Raw genomic sequence first — 22,141 nt, 5'->3', positions numbered from 1 at the left:
CCCCCTCCTCCCCCTCCTCCTCCTCCTCTTCTCTGAGAAGGGCACTAACCCAGTACCTCACCACCTCACCAGCCTCCCCCACCCAAACCCCCAAAATCAAGTCTCTTCAAGACTACGTGCAACCTCCTCCACTGAGGCCATACAAGGTGGCCCAGTTAGGGCAACTTGATCTGCAGGCAACAGATTCAGGGACCAGCTCTGCTCCAGTTGTTTGGGGACCTGCATGAAGACCAAGCTGTACTTCTATTACATATGTGTGAGGGGCCTAGGTCCAAACACATACTTGATTTTGGGTTGGTGGCTCAGTCTCTGGGAGCCCCCAGTGGTCCATGTTAGTTGACTCTGTTGGCCTTTCTGTGGAGTTCTTATCTTCTTCCGGCCCCCAATCCTTCCCCTAACTCTCCCATAAGACTCCTGGAGCTCCATCTAATGTGTGGCTATGGGTCTCTGCATCTGTTTCCATCAGCTGCTGGGTGGAGCCTCTCAGAGAACGGTTATGTCAGTCTCGGTCTCTGCTGGTTGTGCCCCTGACAGACCAGACTGGGAAGGGATTGGTGAGGCAGGGTTGCAGCCTGGTTTTTCATGGGTTCACTCAGGCCTCCACAGAGAGGTAGGATGCCCTCGGGGTCCCACAAGGCTCCTCAGGACTGAAAGGCAAGCCCAGAGCCAGACAATGGAGATAAGGGGACCTCACACAACTGACCTCTCCATGCCATGGGCTTTAAGAGGAAAGTTAAGAAATCCTCTCATGTTTCTAACATGCTTATGGAGTCTGCTTTGCTGTCAGCACATAACCTCCGATGGAAAATGACAACTGTTTCAGGTAGGAGCTAACAGTTTATGGTTGGAGGGACTTCAAACGTTGCCTTGACCAACCCAGTCATTTCTATGATGTAGGGAGGCCTCGTAGCAGATGTATAATTGTACAACGACCTGTAATCTCATGGAAGCCCAAGTCAGGGTTCCTCTCCCCTGAGGAGTGGCTTGCCTTCGGGTGTCTTTCAAAGATGGAGATAGAATAGTTACCCTCTGAGAATTTATTCATTGCAGAACTCACAGTTGAAAAAAAAAGAATAAACAACTTACCATTAAATTACTTCTAACTGTTTTTTTTTTCCCCTCCTTGACAAGATCATTTCAAGGGTCCGAAGTACCCTGAGCAGCTTCCCGTGGTAGCCTTGTGGTCAAGGAAAACACCCTAGTAACTCTGTATGATCGCTTTGCTTGCTGCTGTGTTGGAATTTCAGCTACTGCAAAGAGCTCATTTACCCAGATAATGTTCCTAATTACAAACTAGATTGAGGAACAGTTCTGGAGATGGTTTTGGGTAAAGCATGTCCTTCTGCAAGACAATGAAGGTTAGGGTATTCTATAGCCAGGAAACCCCAGCTCCAACCATCTCTGCTTGATTGCCCCCTCCTGGGTGGACCGGAAGGAGCCACAGGGTTTGAGCCCACAGACAGGTTTCAGAGCTGATTGTGTCAGACACCAGATTCTCATCTTCCTTTTCTTCTTCTTCCTCCTCCTTTCTTTTCTTTTTCTCTTCCTTCTCTTCCTCTTCTTCTTAGAGACAGGCTGGCCTTCTTGAATAGATGTGCAGATCTTGAATCAGCCACAGAAGTATAGGGACCTTAGACTGGAATGTGTTTCCTGGTGGGATTGAAAGCAGGCAATTCTATGAGCAGGAATGAAAGATGGGTCCCAGACTCTTTATAAAGTCAGGGTGACTTTCACCTCCCGGGTGCTGAGGTTCCTGGCCATCTGATCTTGTTCACGATACCTAGTTGATCAATTGAAAAGATTGAGCTATGTTTCTAATCTCTTGGGCTTTGGTAGTTTGAGGGCATTGAGAACAGATGTTGGGCTGACAGATAATTATGTGAAGACACTGTTACATCTGGATATACAGTCACTTTCTAATCTATTGACAACCTACATGGGCCACCCCTGTTGCCATCTCTTGGGAAGAGATGGGGCACAGTGTTTAAGTGCAGGCTTTGGTGTTATCTGGATGCCTTGCTACTAATTACACATGTGACATCGAAGGTGCAATTTCTTCATCCACAAGACATGGATAATAATAGTAAGACCTTGTCTTTGTGAGGCTGCTGTGGGGTTAGTTTGTGGGAAGCATTTAGCACATAATACGTGCTCAATAAATGTCGGTCGTTATATAATTATTTCATTTGTGTCTCACCTACCCCCTGTTATATTCTGACTTAGATAAGCCTTTTGAAATCCAGATCCCCTAATCTCCAGTCTTCCTACCTAAATAGATGTATGTGTACAGGGTGGGTCTTGAATCAGCCACAGAAAGTATAGGAACCTTAGACTGAAATGTGTTTCCTGGTAGACTTGAAAATAGGAAATTCTATGGGCATGAATGAAAGACAGGTCCCAGACTCTTTATAAACATTAATTTATTTATATATGTGTGCATGTGCGTGCTTGCATAGAGTTTATGTGTATCATGAATGTGTAGGTACCTGCAGAGGTCAGAAGGGGGAGTTAGATAACCTGCAGCTGCCGTCACAGGCCATCCAGTGTGGGTGCTGGAAACTGAACCTGAATTCTGTGAAAGAGCAATAAACACTTTTTTAAAAACAGGTTTGTTTTATTTTATGTGCACTGTTTTGCCTGCATGTATGGCTTTGTGTCACATGCTTACAATGCCCGCTGTTGCCAGAAGAGGGCGAAGGATCCTAGGGAACTTGAGTTGCAGGTGCTTGTTGGTGGCCATGTGGGTGCTGGGAGACTAACCCAAGTCCTCTGTAAAAACCCTGAGTGCTTTAACCCCTGAGCCGCCTTCTCTCTACCCCCACCGCCACCCCCACGCTCTTCTTAAGGTGCTTTATTCCGGGCTGTTATTTTTTTCATTCAAGTACAAGATACTAAGAGATTTCTTTGAGCCTGGGAGGCTATGTTTGCTTGGGAGTTTGGTTTAGGCTTTCTCGGTTTTCGTATAATGATGCTATATGGAAAATAAAAACATAGACCGTTTATCTGTGAGTTAAAGCATTCTGGTGGTGTCAGTGAAAGCACTGATTTAATTCCATAGTGTTTAAGACAGGGCATCAGTCTGTAGCCTAGGCTGACCTTGAACTTGCTGTGTGTGTGTGTTTGTAAATTTTCTAATACGAAATTTAAAGATGGCTAGGGTTGTAAGTCAGTGGCAAAGTATTTATCTGCACTGGACAAGGATGTAGTTTTCATCTCTAGCACTGGAAAAAAATCAGTATATGTTCTTATGACTTTGATTTTTTACTTGAATATGATATCAATACTAAATTAATATCAATAGCGATAACTTAAATACTACATCAAATATTCTCTGGTATATGGTATTCCAGTGCATGAAAATATCACAAGCTACTTCCTCTTTCTGTTTTAAATTTGAGTTGTTTGCGGTTTTGCTGTCCTGGATAACATAGCATACCAAATGCTGTGTCTGTTAGACTTCTGGTATTCATTTTCTTACCAGTGGAGGGTGGGACTACCACACCTGAAAAGCACGGGGAATTGACCAATATATTAGCTAAGGTGCAGTCCACACTGTTATGATAAGGAGAGAGAAAGCTGGCCATGGTGGCACAGGCCTTTAACTTAGCACTCAGAGGCAGAGGCAGAGGCAGAGGCAGGCAGAACTCTGTGAGTTTGAGGCCAGCATGGTCTTCCTAGCAAGTTCCAGGACAGCCAGGGCTGTCTCAAAACAAAACGAAACCGCACAAAGCTAAATAACAATAATAACAGGAGGAGGAGTAATAACAGTAATCATATTAATTATAGCAATAATAATCAGTGACTTAACATATAGACTTTATTTTTTTTTAAGATTTGTTTATTTAGTATATGTAAGTACAGTGTAGCTGTCTTCAGATACTCCAGAAGAGGGAATCAGATCTCATTATGGGTGGTTGTGAGCCACTATGTGGTTGCTGGGATTTGAACTCAGGACCTTCAGAAGAGCAGTCAGTGCTCCTAACCACTGAGCCATCTCTCTATCCCACATATAGGTTTTCTATTCTTAGTAATAGTATTATCATTACTATTGTGATTGAGATAGCATCACTGTAGCTTGGGATGGTTTAGAACTCACTCAGTAGCCCAAGCTGGTCTTGGACTCCCAACAGTCTTCCTCCTTAGGCCTTTGTAACGCTGAGATTAGAACTGTACAGTTACCATGCCTCGAAAGCCTCCTAAGCGTCTGTTCCTGCTCATCCAACTGTGGAGGTGTGCAGTCCTGGCCACCAGGATCTCTTTGCTCCAGGAAATTATTTAGGCTTCCTCCACTTTGTAGTCCTAGAGGACTGAACATGACTGCCTGTCTGAAACCCAGTCTTGAAATGTATTTGCATTTTGTCTTGTGGCAAGGGAAAGCAGGTACAAGGTTTTAAAATCCAAGAGCTCACGGGGCTAGTCCACTAGTGTAACTGGTAAGTCACCGATGAGTCACATGACCACACATTGCTGCAAAGGAGGCTGGGAAATGTAGTCACCCCTCATGGCTAGGCATAGTACAGCGACCTCCGAGGAGAGAGTGGACTTAAGTGTGTGACTGGCAGTTGCCATGAAGACATGCTTTTGGAGAAGCAATGTTTTGAGCGAAATGGTACTTTCTCTTAATTTGCCTGATTCTGGTTGCTAATGGGAGAAAATCATGCCATATATTCACAGGGTTATTAAAGTCCCTGTCACCTTTGTATCAGATGTGAGCTCCCAGATACTATTCCAGTGCCTGGTCTGCCTCCCTGCATGCAATCATGCTCCCTACTGTGACAAAACTAACCCCTTGAAGCCATAAGCAACCCCTCAGTTAAATGCTGCTTCATTTAAAAGTCACCTTACTCGGGGTCCTTCATTGCAGTGATAGAAGAGTAATTAAAGCGTATTTATTGATAAACAAGATCATTTTCAAGTTATTGAACATCAACAGTCCTTGTATTTGTCTCTTTTTCTTCTCAAGACTATATCATGGCTCCTGGTGCCACCCAGTCATGGTCAGTCGTCCAGCACTGGTTAGCTACTTGTTTTCTGTGAGTGGGAGGAGAAATTAAATCATGACATAGAGGAGTCCTTTACCCAGAAAGTCTTGCTGCGAATGAGCATGGGCCAAATCAAAGAGAGCCGAGGGACTTGATGCTCTAGTGCAGGTTTCCCAGCATGAGGAACAGTTTCTTGGCCCATCTGTACCATCCTGCTTCTAATGGATAGCGCTGGCCACCTTCCCACCCGACTCTGCACATCCCCGTCCATTCCTGCACACAGACTTCCTGTAACGAGGCGGCAAGCTCGTCCGTTGAGATCTTGGATGGCCCGTTTCCCGTTACAGAAGCTCAGCCTTTCAGTGTGAGTACTGAGCCGGAGGGAGCAGCTCTGTTTCCTGAGCTGATTGTGAGACTAAGGTAAGAGCCGTCCATGCCTGTGGAGTGAGCCCTGGGTCTTCAGTAAATGCTCAGGAATGACCCGCTGCAATGACCCGCTGCTGTAGCAGCACTGCTAGTGTTTAATGTTATCAGAAGTTATGGCCCAAAGGAGTGGCAAATTAACTTCCTTAATTATGACCCACTCGTCTCTAAGAGGCGGATATTTGCATACACACACACACACACACACACACGTGTGCTTTTTTTTATTTTTATTTATTCTATTTACATGAATATACTATAACTATCTTCAGACACACCAGAAGAGGGCATCAGATCCCATTACAGATGGTTGTGAGCCACCATGTGGTTGCTGGGAATTGAACTCAGGTCCTCTGGAAGAACAGTCAGTGCTCTTAACCGCTGAGCCATCTCTCCAGCCCACATGTGTGCTTTTTAAAAGCAGGTTCTTACAGCGTCACCTGGTTTTGGCCTCAAACTCACAGAGCCAGATCTATCTCTGCCTTCCATGTGTGGCATTAAAGCCATGTGCCACTGAACCTGTTAAGTTACACATTTTAAGAAACTTTGGTGGGTTGGTTTTATTTTGTTTTTTCTTTGTTTTGCTCTGTTCACAGGGCTGGGGGTGGAACCCAGGGTCTTGAACACACTAGGCAAGAGTTCTGCCAGCTACATCTTGAGCCCAGACCCACGCCTCTCTAAAGAACTCGGACATACCTCCTGGGGTTTAAACTTTACGAAGAAGACACTAAAGGTGCAGATTTGAATGGTCCCTCACAACTATAATGGGGCCCATTGAGCCATTAGCAGAAGCCACACTTCGAAAGGGTTGTTAATCTTTCTGTGACTTGTACCTGCAAGGGGACACACTTTTACAGCTGCCTGCATCATTATTAGCGGAGAGCCAGAGGGCTAATGAATGTTATTTTCTCCGTGTGTGTGTGTGTGTGTGTGTGTGTGTGTGACTGCAGCAACAGATAGAAATGGCTGTACAACTCCTCTAGCTGCTCATTCATTAAGAGTTGCCAACAATAAATCAACTGCCAGACAGATGGAGGGAGTCTTTCCCCATGCCAAGTGTCCATCAAAGGCATAGGCTTTTCCTTTGCTTCTAGGTGGGGTGCACATGTGGGGTGTCCTAGGGCCGCTCTGACAGGAACAGCACAGACCAGGGGATCCATAAAAAGTAAACTCATTGGCTCAAGGTTTGGGAGCTGGGAAGCCCAGATGCAGGTCAGCATTTGACGAGAGCCTTCTTAGCTCTTTCCTTGCTGCTGCTGCTGCTGGTGATGGTGGTGGTAGTGGTGGTGGTGGTGGTGGTGGTGGTGGTGGTGGTGGTGGTGAGATAGGAGGAAGGAGGGAGGGGAAAGGGATAGGAATCAACAAGGGCTTGTGCACAGGCTAGGGAGTGAGGGTTAAATGTCAACTTTGTAAGAAACTCATCCCACCCGCTCAGGACGATTCAGTTCCCCCACCCCCACCCCCCTGTGGACCAGTCACTCCTTAGACGTCTAACATTTTCATTTGGGAAGGAGTCTTTGCTTGTTTTTTGTCTTTGCCTGGTGTCAGGACTTTAGGGAAGACCCCTTAACAAGGACACAGTGACCCAGGGAGCTGGACCTTGTCTAAATTCCCAGAAGTTTCTGAGTCCTGCTGCCCTGGTGAGCCCAGGACTATGCTCTGTGAACCTGTGCTATAAACATCAAAGCAATGGCGTGGTCTCCTGAAAGCAGTCATTTTATATTTCCCTCATCGTGTTCCTTGAGTTCATACCTGCCCTGGGACAGCCCACTCTAGTTACGGAAGTCAGCGAGTGGAGCTCAGCCTTCCTAACGCCGTGACCCTTGAACGCAGTTCTTCGAGTGGTGATCCCCCGCAACCGTAAAATTATTTCCGTTACTATTTTGTAACTGTAATCTTGCTACCGTTGTGACTTCTAATGTAAATATCTGTGTTTTCTGATGGTCTGAGGAAACCCCTGTGAACCCATTGTTTGATGCCCCAAAGGGGTTGAGACCCACAGGTTAAGAACCACTGCGGCAAGCCCACACTGAGTCAACATAGTTCAATATGGAGTGGTGGGGTACCTTTCCTGGCTTCTCTCTCTCTCTCTCTCTCTCTCTCACACACACACAACACACACAGGCACACGCACACGCATACACACACACACACACACACACAAACTCCTGTGCATTGCTTTTTCTCATTGTGAAGATCCAGCCTGTCATCTGTGTATCCCCTGTGGACACAGGCAAGAGAACACACACAGTGTGTCCTTTTTAAGCATTTTCTCAGAGGGACCCCTTTCTCCCAAGTTCTTTTTGTTATACTGGATATATTAGTATATAAAACGGGAACGCAGATCAAACGATGATATCTTAGTCTATAAAACAGACAACACAGATCAAAACCATGGCTAGTAGTAAGCTTGGGTAGGTATATAGTTCAACTATCTGTTAATTGTGGCCTGAAATATTCACACCAGTGAGATGGATGTGACTGTTGGTTTTTATACAGAGTTAGAGCTGGCCTGGATATCTGACGCTTCGGGGTATAGGACACCTGTAGTGTTTTTCTGCATGGCTAGATATTTCTATTTTATAATCACTGGTGCTGAGATGGTCGCTTGGCAAAAACACATAGTACAAAATGGCAGATGAATGTTTAGGGCCATTGAAATTGTCGTGGATTCTGTCTTTACCCCAAGTCAAAATTCATTTCATACCTTCTTTGGTGAAACTCAAAGTCAAAACTCGGTCAACAGTTTTTGAACTCCTCGCTCTCTTTAATGAGATTCATTTTTTCTCAAATTGCCTATTTTTTGAAGATTTATATTTTTATCTTATGTGTGTGAGTGTTTGCCTGCATTTATGTCTATGCACTGCTAGCATGTTTCATACCCACAGAAGCCGGACAGAGCACATGATCTCTTTTTTTTTTTTTTTTTTGGGCTTGGAAATATGTTTTTATTTGTAGTAGTAAGATATAGTATTTTACAATGAAATATGTCAAAATGACTTCTCATTCCAAACAATATCTTTTTCACATATTTTTTTCTAAACACTGGACACAAATAATACAGAAATGTATTATCTCTGAAATTCTTTTCTTTTTGAATTATTCTGTTCTGCAAATAATCTAAAGTTTGTTTTCTCCATGAGAACAGAGATTGAGTTTGTTCTCTGAAGAGGCTCAGACAACATGCTAAGTGAAATGTGGCTCTTTGGAACTGGAGTAGGAATTCCAGAAAAGCCAGGTTCTGTCATACTAGGGAAGAGTTTACAGGGCCCTTTTCAGGAAATAATAAGGATTTTTAAGGTGGTAAACAGGTTACTTGCTAATAATTACAATTAGGGGATAAATTAGCATCTACCCTTCATAAAGTAGCACAGACCTTGTCACTGCTGTACTAAACAAGAGTACAGCTTATGCAAAATACATTGTGTTATCTTTGCACAAGCAACTTTCCTCCTGTCACCAAATTTATAGACTGCTCACGTAAGCCTAGCATGACATTTGACTCGCCAAATTGGAGACACTCTTTTTTTTTTTTTTTTTGATTTTTAATATTTTTATTACATATTTTCCTCAATTACATTTCCAATGCTATCCCAAAAGTCCCCCATAGCGCCCCCCACTTCCCTACCCACCCATTCCCATTCTTTTGGCCCTGGCATTCCCCTATATTGGGGCATATAAAGTTTGCATGTCCAATGGGCCTCTCTTTCCATTGATGGCCGACTAGGCCATCTTTCGATACATATGCAGCTAGAGACAAGAGCTCCGGGGTTCTGGTTAGTACATCATGTTGTTCCAACAATAGGGTTGCAGATCCCTTTAGCTCCTTGGGTACTTTCTCTAGCTTCTCCATTGGGAGCCCTGTGATACATCCAATAGCTGACTGTGAACATCCACTCCTGTGTTTGCTAGGCCCCGGCATCGTCTCACAAGAGACAGCTATATTTGGGTCCTTTCAGCAAAATCTTGCTAGTGTATGCAATGGTGTCAGCTTTAAGGAGCTGATTATGGGATGGATCCCTGGATACGGCAGTCTCTAAATGGTCCATCCTTTCATCACAGCTACGAACTTTGTCTCTGTAACTCCTTCCCTGGTGTTTTGTTCCCAATTCTAAGAAGGTGCACAGTGTCCACACTTTGGTCTTCATTCTTCTTGAGTTTCATGCGTTTATCAAATTGTATCTTATATCTTGGGTATCCTAAGTTTTGGGCTAATATCCACTTATCAGTGAATACATATTGTGTGAGTTCTTTTGTGATTGTGTTATTTCACTCAAGATGATGCCCTCCAGGTCCATCCATTTGGCTAGGAATTTCATAAATTCATTCTTTTTAATAGCTGAGTAGTACTCCATTGTGTAAATGTACCATAATTTCTGTATCCATTCCTCTGTTGAGGGACATCTGGGTTCTTTCCAGCTTCTGGCTATTATAAATAGGGCTGCTATGAACATAGTGGAGCATGTGTCCTTTTTACCGGTTGGGACATCTTCTGGATATATGCCCAGGAGAGGTATTGCTGGATCCTCCGGTAGTACTATGTCCAATTTTCTAAGGAACAGCCAGACTGATTTCCAGAGTGGTTGTACAAGCTTGCAATCCCACCAACAATGGAGGAGTGTTCCTCTTTCTCCACATCCTCGCCAGCATCTGCTGTCACCTGAATTTTTGATCTTAGCCATTCTGACTGGTGTGAGGTGGAATCTCAGGGTTGTTTTGATTTGCATTTCCCTGATGATTAAGGATGTTGAACATTTTTTCAGGTGTTTCTCTGCCATTCGGTATTCCTCAGGTGAGAATTCTTTGTTCAGTTCTGAGCCCCATTTTTTAATGGGGTTATTTGACTTTCTGGAGTCCACCTTCTTGAGTTCTTTATATATATTGGATATTAGTCCCTTATCTGATTTAGGATAGGTGAAGATCCTTTCCCAATCTGTTGGTGGTTTTTTTGTCTTATTGATGGTGTCTTTAGCCTTGCAGAAGCTTTGTAGTTTCATGAGGTCCCACTTGTCAATTCTCGATCTTACAGCACAAGCCATTACTGTTCTATTCAGGAATTTTCCCCCTGTGCCCATATCTTCAAGGCTTTTCCCCACTTTCTCCTCTATAAGTTTCAGTGTCTCTGGTTTTATGTGAAGTTCCTTGATCCACTTAGACTTGATCTTAGTACAAGGAGATAGGAATGGATCAATTCGCATTCATCTACATGTTAACAACCAGTTGTGCCAGCACCATTTGTTGAAAATGCTGTCTTTCTTCCACTGGATGTTTTTAGCTCCCTTGTCGAAGATCAAGTGACCATAGGTGTGTGGGTTCATTTCTGGGTCTTCAATTCTATTCCATTGGTCTATTTGTCTGTCACTATACCAGTACCATGCAGTTTTTATCACAATTGCTCTGTAGTAGAGCTTTAGGTCCGGTATGGTGATTCCACCAGAGGTTCTTTTATCCTTGAGAAGAGTTTTTGCTATCCTAGGTTTTTTGTTATTCCAGATGAATTTGCAGATTGCACTTTCTAATTCGTTGAAGAATTGATTTCGAATTTTGATGGGGATTGCATTGAATCTGTAGATTGCTTTTGGCAGGATAGCCATTTTTACAATGTTGATCCTGCCAATCCATGAGCATGGGAGATCTTTCCATCTTCTGAGATCTTCTATAATTTCTTTCTTCAGAGACTTGAAGTTTTTATTATACAGATCTTTCACTTCCTTAGTTAGAGTCACGCCAAGATATTTTATATTATTTGTGACTATTGAGAAGGGTGTTGTTTCCCTAATTTCTTTCTCAACCTGTTTATTCTTTGTGTAGAGAAAGGCCATTGATTTGTTTGAGTTAATTTTATATCCAGCTACTTCACCGAAGCTGTTTATCAGGCTTAGGAGTTCTCTGGTGGAATTTTTAGGGTCACTTATATATACTATCATATCATCTGCAAAAAGTGATATTTTGACTTCATCTTTTCTAATTTGTATCCCTTTGATCTCCTTTTGTTGTCGAATTGCTCTGGCTAGGACTTCAAGTACACTGTTGAATAGGTATGGAGAAAGTGGACAGCCTTGTCTAGTCCCTGATTTTAGAGGGATTGCTTCAAGCTTCTCACCATTTACTTTGATGTTGGCTACTGGTTTGCTGTAGATTGCTTTTATCATGTTTAGGTATGGGCCTTGAATTCCTGATCTTTCCAAGACTTTTATCATGAATGGGTGTTGGATCTTGTCAAATGCTTTTTCCGCATCTAACGAGATGACCATGTGGTTTTTGTCTTTGAGTTTGTTTATATACTGGATTACGTTGATGGATTTCCGTATATTGAACCATCCCTGCATCCCTGGGATGAAACCTACTTGGTCAGGATGGATGATTGTTTTGATGTGTTCTTGGATTCGGTTAGCAAGAACTTTATTGAGGATTTTTGCATCAATATTCATAAGGGATATTGGTCTGAAGTTTTCTATCTTTGTTGGGTCTTTTTGTGGTTTAGGTATCAGAGTAATTGTGGCTTCATAGAATGAGTTGGGTAGAGTACCTTCTGTTTCTATTTTGTGGAATAGTTTGTGAAGAACTGGGATTAGATCTTCTTTGAAGGTCTGATAGAACTCTGCACTAAACCCATCTGGTCCTGGGCTTTTTTTAGTTGGGAGACTATTAATGACTGCTTCTATTTCTTTGGGGGATATAGGGCTGTTTAGATCATTAACCTGATCTTGATTCAACTTTGGTACCTGGTATCTGTCTAGGAACTTCTCCATTTCATCCAGGTTCTCCAGTTTTGTTGAGTATAGCCTTTGGTAGAAGGATCTGATGGTGTTTTGGATGTCTTCAGGATCTGTTGTTATGTCTCCTTTTTCATTTCTGATTTTGTTAATTAGGATGCTTTCCCTGTGCCCTCTAGTGAGTCTGGCTAAGGGTTTATCTATCTTGTTGATTTTCTCAAAGAACCAGCTCCTTGATTGGTTGATTCTTTGAATAGTTCTTCTTGTTTCCACTTGGTTGATTTCACCCCTGAGTTTGATTATTTCCTGCCGTCTACTCCTCTTGGGTGAATTTGCTTCCTTTTGTTCTAGTGCTTTTAGGTGTGTTGTCAAGCTGCCAATGTGTGCTCTCTCTAGTTTCCTTTTGGAGGCACTCAGAGCTATGAGTTTTCCTCTTAGAAATGCTTTCATTGCGTCCCATAAGTTTGGGTATGTTGTGGCTTCATTTTCATTGAACTCTAAAAAGTCCTTAATTTCTTTCTTTATTCCTTCCTTGACCAAGGTATCATTGAGAAGAGTGTTGTTCAGTTTCCACGTGAAGGTTGGCTTTCTATTATTTATTTTGTTATTGAAGATCAGCCTTAGTCCATGGTGATCTGATAGGATGCATGGGACAATTTCAATATTTTTGTATCTGTTGAGGCCTGTTTTGTGACCAATTATGTGGTCAATTTTGGAGAAGGTACCATGAGGTGCTGAGAAGAAGGTATATCCTTTTCTTTTAGGATAGAATGTTCTGTAGATATCTGCCAGATCCATTTGATTCATAGTTTCTCTTAGTTTCTCTGTGTCCCTGTTTAGTTTCTGTTTCCATGATCTGTCCATTGGTGAAAGTGGTGTGTTGAAGTCTCCCACTATTATTGTATGAGGTGCAATGTGTGCTTTGAGATTTACTAAAGTTTCTTTAATGAATGTGGCTGCCTTTGTATTTGGAGCATAGATATTCAGGATTGATAGTTCCTCTTGGAGGATTTTACCTTTGATGAGTATGAAGTGTCCCTCCCTGTCTTTTTTAATGACTTTGGGTTGGAAGTCAATCTTATCAGATATTAGAATGGCTACTCCAGCTTGTTTCTTCATGCCATTTGCTTGGAAAATTGTTTTCCAGCCTTTCATTCTGAGGTAGTTTCTATCCTTTTCTCTGAGATGAGTTTCCTGTAAGCAGCAAAATGTTGGGTCTTGTTTGTGTAGCCAGTTTGTTAGTCTATGTCTTTTTATCGGGGAGTTGAGTCCATTGATATTAAGAGATATTAAGGAAAAGTAATTGTTGTTTCCTGTTATTTTTGTTGTTAAAGTTGGCATTTTGTTCTTGTGGCTGTCTTCTTTTAGGTTTGTTGAGGGATTACCTTCTTGTTGTTTCTAGGGCGTGGTTCCTGTCCTTGTATTGGTTTTTTTCTGTTATTATCCTTTGAAGGGCTGGATTCGTGGAGAGATAATGTGTGAATTTGGTTTTGTCGTGGAATACTTTGGTTTCTCCATCTATGTTAATTGAGAGTTTGGCTGGGTATAGTAGCCTGGTCTGGAATTTGTGTTCTTTTAGTGTCTGTATAACATCCGTCCAGGATCTTCTGGCTTTCATAGTCTCTGGTGAAAAATCTGGTGTAATTCTGATAGGCTTGCCTTTATATGTTACTTGGCCTTTTTCTCTTACTGCTTTTAGTATTCTATCTTTATTTAGAGCATTTGTTGTTCTGATTATTATGTGTCGGGAGGTATTTCTTTTCTGGTCCAGTCTATTTGGAGTTCTGTAGGCTTCTTGTATGTTCATGGGCATCTCTTTCTTTAGATTTGGGAAGTTTTCTTCTATAATTTTGTTGAAGATGTTTGCTGGTCCTTTGAGTTGAAAATCTTCATTCTCATCCACTCCTATTATCCGTAGGTTTGGTCTTCTCATTGTGTCCTGTATTTCTTGGATGTTTTGAGTTAGGATCTTTTTGCATTTTCCATTTTCCTTGATTGTTGTGCCGATGTTCTCTATGGAATCTTCTGCACCTGAGATTCTCTCTTCCATCTCTTGTATTCTGTTGCTGATGCTTGCATCTATGGTTCCAGATTTCTTTCCTAGGGTTTCTATCTCCAGTGTTGCCTCATTTTGGGTTTTCTTTATTGTGTCTACTTCCCTTTTTAGGTCTAGTATGGTTTTATTCATTTCCATCATCTGTTTGAATGTGTTTTCCTGTTTTTCTGTAAGGACTTCTACCTGTTTGATTATGTTATCCTGTTTTTCTTTAAGGATTTGTAACTCTTTAGCAGTGTTCTCCTGCAATTCTTTAAGGGATTTTTGTGCTTCCTCTTTAGTGTCTTCTGCCTGTTTAGCATTGTTCTCCTGTATTTCTTTAAGTGTGTTATTAAAGTCCTTCTTGAAGTCCTCTACCATCATCAGGAGATATGCTTTTAGATCCGTGTCTAGCTTTTCCGGTGTGTTGGGGTGCCCTGGACTGGGCGAAGTGGGGGTGCTGGGTTCTGATGATGGTGAGTGGTCTTGGTTTCTGTTAGTAAGAGTATTACGTTTACCTTTCGCCATCTGGTAATCTCTGGGGTTAGTTGTTATCGTTGTCACTGTTTAAAGATTGGAGCAGAAGCTGTGTTCCACTCACCAGCAGTCCCAAAATCCTGCGGCGGCGGGGGTCGTGGGTAGCTGGTGGTTGTCAGGCAACCCTGCACTCCAGCTACCCCGGGCGCTGATCCGGCCGGATGAGGCCTGTGGCCCTACTCAGGCCGGTTTCTGCTTCCCTAACTAATGCAGTCTCAGGTCCCGCGCGCAATTGAATTGGAGCAGAAGCTGTGTTCCACTCTCCAGAAGTCTTAAGATCCTGTGGCGGGTGTTGTGGGTAGCTGGCCCACATGATCTCTTGGAACTAGAGTTACAGACAGTTCTGAACTGTCCAATGTTAGTCATGGGACTCAACCCTGGGTCCCCTGCAAGAGCAGCAAGTGTTCTTAACCACTGAGCCATCTCTCCAACCGCCACAAAAAACACTGTCTAAAACCAAGCATCCTAAATTACACAAACTGACACTGTACTAGTCTGATATGCACAAGAGGGGGGATGGTAGGAAAACACGGCTTTCTGTAATTAAAGCATTATGCTTGTGTAAGAACAGTGATGGCCAACGCAGTCGATAGCTTATGGTTGTCTGAATCTGCACTGGCGTGCGTGTTTCAGGCAGTATTTATTGGCGCTGTGTATGCTGTGCATGCAGAGTGCAGTGGACTTTGTCGGTGTGGACAGGAACACACCGCATTCTTCACTGTGCTCCGTTTTCAATGCGTCTCAGTATTGCCTGTTCAGAATCTTTTCCTTGTTGTAAGATTTTTAGCTCTACAGCCTTCATGGGGTCCTGACCCACAGTTTAAGAAGCTGGTTCTGTGTGTCTTTCACCGTGCGGTCTGCTCGCCTGCTCTCACCATTAGCTCTGAAGAGACTTGACACCAGACTTGAGAACAGCTCTAGCTAAGTGCTTTGTGGGTTATGGCTCGTTGGAGGGGTGTCGGTGTAGAAATGGGCAATTTTATTTTATTTCACGAGAGCTCTTACTTCATTTGCTTTTCAAATCGTAGGTCCACGGCGATTCATGAAATTGCTTTAGCAATAATTGCATGGGAATAGCAGTGTAGATGAGGGCTACCTCTCAAGTCTCAGAATAAGAAACATTTCAACAAAGTGACCCTTGAAAATTCTCAAGTCAGCTGGACGCAGTGGCATGCCTTTGGTCCCAACTACTCAGGAGTCCTGAGACAGGGGGCTTGCTTTAACTCTGGAATTCAAGACCAACCTGGATGATGTAGTGAGACTCTATCAAACACTAAAGAGCAGAATGGGGGAGGGAGGAAAATGGGAAAGAGGAAGGAAGAGAGAGAGAGAGGCAGACAGAGGTGCAGAGAGAGAGAGAGGCAGAGAGAGACATTTAGAGGGAGGAAGAGAGAGACAAAGACAGAGAGAGAAACAGAGATAGAGACAGAGAGAGAGAGAGAGAGAGAGAGAGACAGAAAGACAGAGAGAGACAGACAGAAGAAACTCACCAAGGACTGCATCCAGGAACATTCAAAAGCCAGACATGAACTCATGGTCCGCCTCATACTTCTGCATGGCCAATTTCCAGTTGGAAGCAGAAGTGAATGTAACCCTTCCCCCTCCCCAATTCCAAATAAACACAGTTAAATTCCAGTCAACTAAGTGTGCTTCTGACATAATTCCATTGTATTGTGAACTGGTCCAAAGTCTTAGCTATGCTGCAATGAGATGCCCTCCACTCATCCAGCCATTCAGCGGTTCTCCCTCACCTGCTTTACCAAGTTAGACTCCCCGAGGGCGTGGCTCCGCTGTGATTATCCAGCCACCCACCTGGGCTGGGCCAGCTATAGCCGGTGCTGGGCCAGCTGCAGGGTCTTTCCTTTGACTAACAATGTAATCACTTCCAACAGCTGTAAAAGCCACCCCAGGCACCTGATTTGTAGTATTTGTGAGGCAGTGTTTGTTGAGTGGAGAATTAGTAAAGAAAGACATGCATGACCGTTTCTGGTTCGTGTCCTAGCTTTATAAATGAAGGGGTAAACAGACCAGCTTCACAGCCTGTTAGAAGGGTCTTTAAGCTACCTAAGGAGTGTTCTGCTGGGAGTGTGCAGCACTCGCACTTGAGGGAGAGACAGCTGATCTAACTTTGATAGATGAGTAGGTGTTCCCCTGAAAAGGGGGAGGGGGGCATTCCAGGTAAAGAAGAAGCTCCAGTGACTCCTGTGTATTCCCTTTTAAGGAATCAGCAGCTTAGCATTGTAAATGTGTGCCACCGAGGTAAGTATAGGAAGGCAGGACTGCAATAGCTAAGAGTCATTGCGTGTATGTTGTGTGCCTGGCGGCCCAGCGGTCCTTCAAACACATGCTTAGGTCTCACACAAAAATGCAAGAAATGATGCACGCAGATCCCACTTTCCAAATCCGAATGTACCTGAGGAAGGTTTAGTTTGCCAGAGGTAACCAAGTGAGCGGTCGACCATTACGTGGCATATGCTGTACTGTGAGTTTGTATTTGATGTGGCTGAGGGACGGTCGGGAGCCACCGAGAGTGATGGTGGCATATGCTGTACTGTGAGTTTGTATTTGATGTGGCCGAGGGACAGTCGGGAGCCACCAAGAGTGATGGACTCAGGAGAGTGTCCAGGATGAACTCAGAACTCTGAGCAGAGGGAGGCCAGTTTTAAAGATTTTTTTAATTATTTTTTTTTATTTTTTTTTAATATATTCTTCATTAGCATGCTGGAAGAAGGTTCATGCAATGACAGGGAAGGATGAAGTGAGACCTATCAGGGATTGTAGCATGACACAGTGACGTCCTGGAATGACATCCTGAGGTGTATGTGTGTGCCTGTGCACACATGGGTGTGTGCCTGTGCACACATGGATGTGTGCATGTAGAGGCCCGAGGTCAGCGCTGGGTGTCATTCATCAGGAAGGCCATTTGCCTGACGTAGATGTGAGGATAGGTCTCTCACTGGCCTGGGGCTTGCTGACGCCTGGGCTACGCTGACTGGCCGGGTAGCCCCAGGGATCTTCCCTCTCAGTCTCTTTCACTGTGGAGCTGCGAGTACTTCCCACGCTGCCTTGACTTTTATGTGGGTCAGGGAAGTAGACTCGGGTCCTTATTCCTGCAAAGTAATCCTTTATTGACTGAGCCATCTTCCCAACAAAGAACAAAGTATGATGCGTTTTTATTCAAACTTTCTGGGCACCGTGTGTGTGTGTGTGTGTGTTACATAGATCCTTTTATATCTTGTTCAGATTTCTTCCAACATCACATTTCTTTGAAGATATAATAACTTGCTCAATATCTCTTCCTTTCTAATTTTCCCCACAGTAAGACCAGTTACTCTTTTTTTCTAGCAGCTGCCTTGGCTTCCAGAGACTTTAAGCTCCCAAGAACTCAAGGCCAGACATAGTATGGGTATCGCATGGAATCTGGCATTTCCCCAAAGCAGCAGTGAATCACTTGGGAATGATGGGTCATGGGTGGTTTCCTCATGGTGGTTTTGTATCGAGTCTGTTACGATCAGCTCCTGGTAAGTTCTCCTTTCTGGCTCCAGCTTAGTTACTGTATCTCATCCCCACACACTTAGTTTGCCAAAGCACCAGCCTTCCTATTTTCTTCCACCATATTCGCGCTTTGGTTTTCAAAACTCAAGTAATCTGAGGAGGATACTCTCTGCGTGCGGCCCCTCACTTCCATGAGGGTTTGCATTAGAGAACTCAGTTTTTGTTCGTCTTTGTAGAAAAAAAAAATGTCAGTTTGACACCTGAGATTTGCTAGATATAAATCCTATTTAATGTAATTGAGCTGTCGCCTTAAAACAAAATAAAAACCATATGACGACTAAGCATAGCCAGGAGCTCTTGACTGTACACAGTGAGGTGCCAAATGTGGCAGGAGTTCACCATTTCTAATTAGGAGTGGAAGCAGAATCTTGGGATTCCATTAGAACATTTACAGCAGTCAGTCCAACCCAAGGCTGGTGGGTAGCTCAGTGGTAGAGCATGCCCTTGGCATGAATGAGGCCCTGGATTCGAGTCCTCCACTCCAGCACACAAACTCTACCCAAAAGAAATAATCAAGGATAAATATAAGAATGTATGTATAATCATGATCACCATAGTTTCTTTAAACAAAGGAAGCTATAAATATAAGTAAATGTATACATATAAGTTACAAATATTAGAGTCAGGAAATAATCAAAACAGACATGATTAGTCTGAATACCAAGTGTTAGACTATTATGGAACTACTAAAAATCATCATTTTTCAAATTTTTGTTTTGTTTTGGCTTTTTGAGAGTGGGTTTCTCTGTGTAGCCCTGACTGACCTAAACTACCTCTGTAGACCAGGCTGGCCTCAAACTCACACACATCCTCCTGCCTCTGCCTCCTGAGGGCTGGGATTAAAGGTGTGCACCACCACCACAGGGCTGATAAATGTATACATTATTACATGGGGGACAATCCAATGAATAACATAAAATATGCACCCAAATATTGTAGTCACTACTTCTGGGAGAAAAGAATGGTCAATAAAAAATGTATATCGAACACTCTTGTAGTTTCTGAAACCAGGGTGTCCTACTGTAGTAGTGAGTGTGAAGTACACTGTGCCGGAAGTAACCCTGCCTCTGGCTCACCTCTCAGATACACAGTTTATCTGTTGTCATAGCGACATTACTTTACAATAAGGAAGACATTCTTAAACCCACTCTAAACTGTAATTATTTTTTGTAACTACTTTGTTTAACCTCTGTTCTCCATAGACTGTGGTTCTTAAAGATCCTATCTGCCATATACACACAGCAGCTCCACTACTGAGCAGGGCCCCAAGCAGAAAGTAAGTGCTCAGTCAATATTTGCCTCAACCCACGAAGATCAGATTCCTCGTACTTCAGTCCCTTAGCAGCAAGGTCACCAGTGAGAAAGCTGGTGGAGCATTGGCTGCCGTCCCCGGGTGGGAATTTGTGCTATCGATGCTGAGAGGGGGTAAATAAGGAGATTTCGTGATGTTAAATAGTGTATTGTTGAATCAGAAATATGTGTGTGTCTGTTTGGTTTTTTTGGGGGGGGGGTTGGCATATATACAAGAGAACTGATATTTCTTTAAATTTTTTTTAAGTTGGAATTCTCAGCTTGTAGAATAAGAGTACCATAAGATTGTAACAGAGCCCCCCCCCCAGACACCCTGTTTTTATAGTTAAGACTTAGAGCAAGAGTATGCACACTTGTAGTAGTCTAGAAAGGTATTTGAGCAGGGATCCTAGAAGAACCCAAACTCCTCTGAAAAGACGTCGTTAGAGCCCACGGTGGACTTTAAACCTCTGCACTGTCTGAAGTCTCTTACTTATAAGTCATTGCAGCCTAAGGCTCTCCGATAGCCAACAGAGTACAACGCTCAGGAGAAGCTGCCAGCTGCTGTTTACAAAGCCAAATGATAAAAACTCCCTTAATGAAAGTAATGTGCTGACAGAAGTTAGTTCTTGTTTAAAACACAACTAGGGTGTTTACTGTGTCTCCCCGAGACAGCTCTGCAGAGTAAGTTTCAGTCACCGGGAAGTCAGGCAAAACATTGCTACTTCCGGAAAGAAATGTGGGTGTATTCACACAGAAACCACCATAAAATTTTAGAAGAGCCTTTTTATGAAGGTCTCTCATGTGACAGAGCTAAACTGGGAAGTTGAAGACATGGGAAGTGTGTGTGTATTTTTTTTTTTTTTCAAAACCAGTTTCACGTGCAAAGACTTGGCATTTGGGTAGGTAGTATCAGGAAGCCTCGGGCTGTGCACTCCACGAGACCCTCGGATTCTCTTGCTAGCGATGTGTGTCATCTCAGAACGTGCGTGGAACCATCCTAGGATAGGAGAGAATAATCAGGAACTTAATGCAATCAGAGGCTGGGAGCCTGTTCTGGGAAGCGGCGTTTGGCAAAGCCCACGAACCGCCTGTAAATGAATGTTAATCGTGTTTATCAGTCACTTGTGCTATCTTTATTACAAAATTTGCATATTTATGACCCCGTAAATATGTTTAATGGTAAAATTACAGTGTTTATGGGACACGGCTTCCAAAAAGGATGCGCCCCTTCGAAGGAAAAGAATTATGTTTAAAGACGGTGAGATTCCAGACACTTGTACCCTGTTGGCAGTAGCTCACATCCCGTGGGGCAGGGTCTCCTCAGACCGGACTCCTCTGCCAAGAGGCAGGATGTAGGAAAAACAAACAAATAAGAAACTTCAAGGACAAACGTGATTTAGATAATCTTTGTGCAAAAATATATCACCAGCTGGAGCAATGGTAGCTTTCTAGGGCCAGGTGCAGTTTAACTACATCCTTGGAAGAGCTCGCCGCGTTTTGGTTGACTGTACCCTTATCTGCTCGGATGTCGCTATGGTTAGGTTTTTCTCTCGTTGACCCAAAACACAAACAAGAATCACCTGTGAACGAAGGCACCTCGACCTAGGAATTGCCTCCAGTAGATTGGCTACCCGGCATGTCTGTGCAGCATTTTCTCAATTAATGGTTCATGTGGGAGAGTCTAGCTCCCAGTGGATGGGCCGGCCATGGTTAGGTGGACCTGGGTTTTATAAGAAAGCAGGCTCAGAAAGACAGATGTTCCTCTCTGGGGTTACCTTGCTATAACAAGGTCTCTGCCTCAGCTTCCTGCCATGGGTTTCTCCCCTTGTTTCCCTGGGTGGTGATGCACTGCTACTTGTCAGTCACAAACCCTTTCCTCCCTAGAGTGTTTTGGTCAGCGTTTCATCCTGGCAACAGAAAACAAACTAATGTAGATATTTTTAAACATATACTTCTTTCTTTCTCCTATTGTGTGTCTATGTGCGTGTGTGGAGGTCGGGGACAACTTGAGGGGTTCTCTCCATCCACGGGGTGGGTTCCAAACCCAGGCCATCAGGCTTGGCAACAAGTGCCTTTACCACTGAGCCTCGCCAGCCCCGCTTGGGTGTTGTTATGGAATCTTTGCTGTTTGCTTATATATGAACCAGACTTTCAAATTGAATGTCTCTTCTTAAAGGCAAGTAACGGGTGAAGATGCCTTTTTAGTTTTGTAATCTGTACTTACTTGTGTGTGTGTTAGGAAAATTTGCCTTGCTGTTTAATGTTTTGTAAATGTAAACCTATGAAAAGATACTAACGGTATTTCCTTCCCCTATTGGAAGGGTACGCTGCTTGTCCTGGAGAATATAATGTAATAGGAAAATACAGTTTCTATTAGACTTCAAAAAAACAAAAAACAAAAAAACAAAACCAGCCCGTAACTGATATGCGTCTCAGTCATTATTTCTCCCTCCCTGCCCTTTGTTAAAGTGGACACAGGACTCATTCAGGTAAGTAGGTTATGGGACGGGTGCAGCCTTGTTCTCAGAAGTACCAGTGACATTCCTTCCCAGCCTCTGGCTACTGCCTTTGGAATCCCTATAATATTTAAAAAAAAAAAA

At 43.3% G+C, this 22,141-nt stretch overlaps 1 protein-coding gene across 4 annotated transcripts in view; it reads left to right on the top strand.

Annotated features, from left to right (window-relative positions):
* Nucleotides 1–22,141, top strand: part of Srgap1 (SLIT-ROBO Rho GTPase activating protein 1) — a 279,875-nt gene that overhangs the window by 6,782 nt on the left and 250,952 nt on the right. Inside the window, exon 2 of one of the 4 annotated variants that reach the window (XM_085843215.1) lies at nt 5,266–5,402. The exons of the other annotated variants lie outside the window; for them this stretch is intronic. The gene's annotated coding sequence lies outside the window, so the exon portion shown is untranslated. The remainder of the gene's footprint in view (nt 1–5,265; nt 5,403–22,141) is intronic. 4 annotated transcript variants of the gene reach the window in all.

Source organism: Mus caroli, unplaced genomic scaffold, assembly GCF_978045245.1.
Source record: "Mus caroli unplaced genomic scaffold, Mus_caroli_1 scaffold_9, whole genome shotgun sequence".
Classification (NCBI taxonomy): Eukaryota; Metazoa; Chordata; class Mammalia; order Rodentia; family Muridae; genus Mus; species Mus caroli.
Note: the sequence above shows the minus strand (reverse complement) of the source record. Positions and strands in the feature narration are given on the sequence as shown.